Below are 3292 nucleotides of genomic sequence, written 5' to 3' on the forward strand. Positions count from 1 at the left end.
CATGACACGTGATTAGTAAGCATCATTTCTAACAAGTAAATTACGGGTAAAAGTGTTACATGGATAATTACTCATGCCTAAACTTGAACGGTTTGAGTACGTTTTTAATTTTTCTATTTGTTCGATTATCAACATGTCAAATAAAAAGATATCTTTTTAAATATTTTGTCACAATTTGGATACATATCAATTTGGAGTTTAGTTCCGAAAAGAAATACTCTTTTGATTTCAATTTATGCTGTAAAATTCTAAGAAATCAAACTTTTAAAAAAGAAAATAATTTTTGTAAAATTTATGATCTTAAACCTATCATAGCATTTATGTGATTATAGATTCATTAAAAAAAATTAAAGTAAATTATTTTAAACATAAAAATGCATTATTTTATTAAAACAAATTAATAAGAAAATTATGTCATATAATTGAAATAGATGGAATAACTACTCTTTTAGAGAAGAGTTGAAGTTCTGAAAATAAATAACTTTTTAGAGTTTTAACATTAATCAAACATAATAGTGAAAATTCATAAGGTCCATTCAGTCAACTGAAGCTAGATTTAATTATTTGCTTAGTTCACAAGTATAAATTCAACATTAGCATAATTTTGAAATCGAAAAAGCTCAAATTTCTATTTCATATTTTCAGCTAGATGAGTTGGTTATGTTTTATATTATTGCTGGCACGACACCAAACACCGATCTTGCTTATTGTTATGTCCTTTTAATCTGTGGCTGCAAACTATTTTATTACAATAGGTTTTGCATGGGGTAGATAAAGATTTTGAGGCATAGTTAATGATTTATAGATGAAGCTTTTGGATTTACAAAAGAATAAAGAAAGAAATAAAACAAATATTTTACCACAAAACTAGTACAATTAGAATTTGACTTTCGTCACGTTATTATGGTCATCTTTTATGCTTTTATGCATTTCTTTTTTGAAGGGGTGGGGGGAGTTGAATATAGTAATGTAATAAAAAATAAAAAAAAATAAAAAAAAGTGACTTCACAATCCCTTTCTTGTTTCGTGTTGGTATAACGGTCTCAATAATGTTTATATTGACAAACAAAATTGAGATGAGATTGATTAATGTGCCCTCATTCATTTCTAGTATAAGAGAACTGATTAACCCACTAACCAATGATGAGCTGTACAATGTATACTTCCTATGTTTCAATTGATGTGACACAACTCAAATTTCGAGAGTCAAACTATTTTATTTTGATCATGAATTCTGACATAGTAACATATAATATGTAAGTTTTTTTTCTTTTCATACTTAGAAACTACCTATTAATAAATTGCAATAATTCATAATTTACAATATTTAACCTTTAATAAAAGGGAAAGAACGTCGATGTCCCGTGAAAACAAAAGAATTATCCGCCCATGCCCTTCTTACTTTCATGCCCCTAAAACTATTTACCCAAAATGCTCCCAAAATTATGATACCAACATAGTATATAAATATGTTGAGATGATATCACGTTTATTTATTCAAAAGACAAACTTTTCAAACAAAACTCTATGATACCATCATCTTAATTATATACATATATTGTGATGGTATCGTGGAGGACTGCTTCAGTCCTTCAATGGGACACTCCTCAGTCCTTTTTGATACCATCGTGGTACATAAATATACTGAATGGCATCATGTAGTACTGGTTCAGTCTTCCATGATACCATCATGATATATACATATAATGCTATGGTATCATAGAGGAAGAGTTTTAATCGAGGATGAACTCAAGTAAATATTTTCGGTCGGCTGGATAAGAAGCAAAATTAGTTTAGGAGAGGATATGGATGGTTAAATATTTTACGGGTAATTTGTGTTGTTTTTCCTTTATTAATAAAACTATTACAGAAAAATAGAGTCCAGTTCACGTCGGCTCATCAACAAACTTGGGCTCTTCAGCTGGCCCAATGCCTGTAACAGGCCCAATAGTTCTGACAACCCCCTCAAGAGAAGAAACTTTTTTTTTTTTGTGCGGATTGTCCTTCAAAAGCACTTGTCTTTAATTTTTGTCCCTCAAATTGGTGATCTTTAATTTTTGCTCTTCGCCTACTACCTTAAGGTTCTAGGTTCTCCGAACCCCAGCTTAGTAAAAAAAAAAAAAAAAAAAAAAAAAAAATTTTGCAAGGTAGAGATTTGGATTTGCAAGGCAGAGTTTTGCATTCAAACAGAATTTTGAATGCACAACTCTACCTGTAGGTAGAATTTTAAATGGAAAACTCTGCTTTTGCCTGTCCTACCTCTCGTGTTAGATGAAGCTGACTCGACTTTCACTCACTACCAAATATTATACAACTATAAGCAACGGACTAAAAATTAATTAGAACTTAAAGGCTAAGAATCTTTATTTACGTGTTCAAGTGTACTAGGTTGAATTATTTTTCTCCCAAGACCAAAAAGATGGATAGCTAATATTCCATAAGATCTTGGCTGTAAGTCATCATCTTCAGATACATAAAAATAAGGGAAAAGGGTAAAATATATATATCTCTACTTTAGTTTATTGGCTAATTTTACCCTCCGTTAGCTAAAATAATCAAATATACCCCTCTGTTAACCAAAGTACATAGATATATCCCTGAATGGATGAAAAATTCCAAATCAGCCAAAATTACCCATTTACTAAAATTACCCATGCCCCATCACTTAGACCCAATCCGACCCACAAAATTATTTCCCCCCCACCCTAATATACCCATCTACACGACCTAAACTACTCAATACCTCAGTCCTGAGTACTGATCATAATCTAGTTTTGGTTCTTGTGTTGAAACCAATTGTTTAGCTCATTTATGGTTCATGTCTTGAAACCATAATTTGAGTTTTAGTAGGCGTTTGGCCATAGATATCAAAAACAAATTCACTTTTTTTGGAATTTTTGAAGTTGGAGTTGGAGTTGGAGTTGTGTTTGGCCATAGTTTTTGAAATTGTAGTTTTTGGTGAAATGTAGTTGTAAAAAGTGAAAAAAATTTGAAAAATAAGTTTTTCTTGTTTTTGGTATTTGTATTCCGAATATTTATGGCCAAACGCCCAAAAGTAAAAAAAGTGAAAAAAATTTCTGGAAAAAAAGTGAATAATTTTTATGGCCAGACGGCACCTTAGTTTGAGACAGTTTTCAGACATGTTTTGGTTTGAGTTTGGTTCAGTTTTGTGCAGATTTTTCTAACAAGTTTTGTCCCGTTTTTTATGCTTATAAAAAATCCCAATTATGTCTTCTTGTACTACTACTACTACAAACTTTCCAACCACACTCCCACATATCCATTCTAGGAA

Source organism: Lycium ferocissimum, chromosome 6, assembly GCF_029784015.1.
Source record: "Lycium ferocissimum isolate CSIRO_LF1 chromosome 6, AGI_CSIRO_Lferr_CH_V1, whole genome shotgun sequence".
In the NCBI taxonomy this organism is placed as follows: domain Eukaryota; kingdom Viridiplantae; phylum Streptophyta; class Magnoliopsida; order Solanales; family Solanaceae; genus Lycium; species Lycium ferocissimum.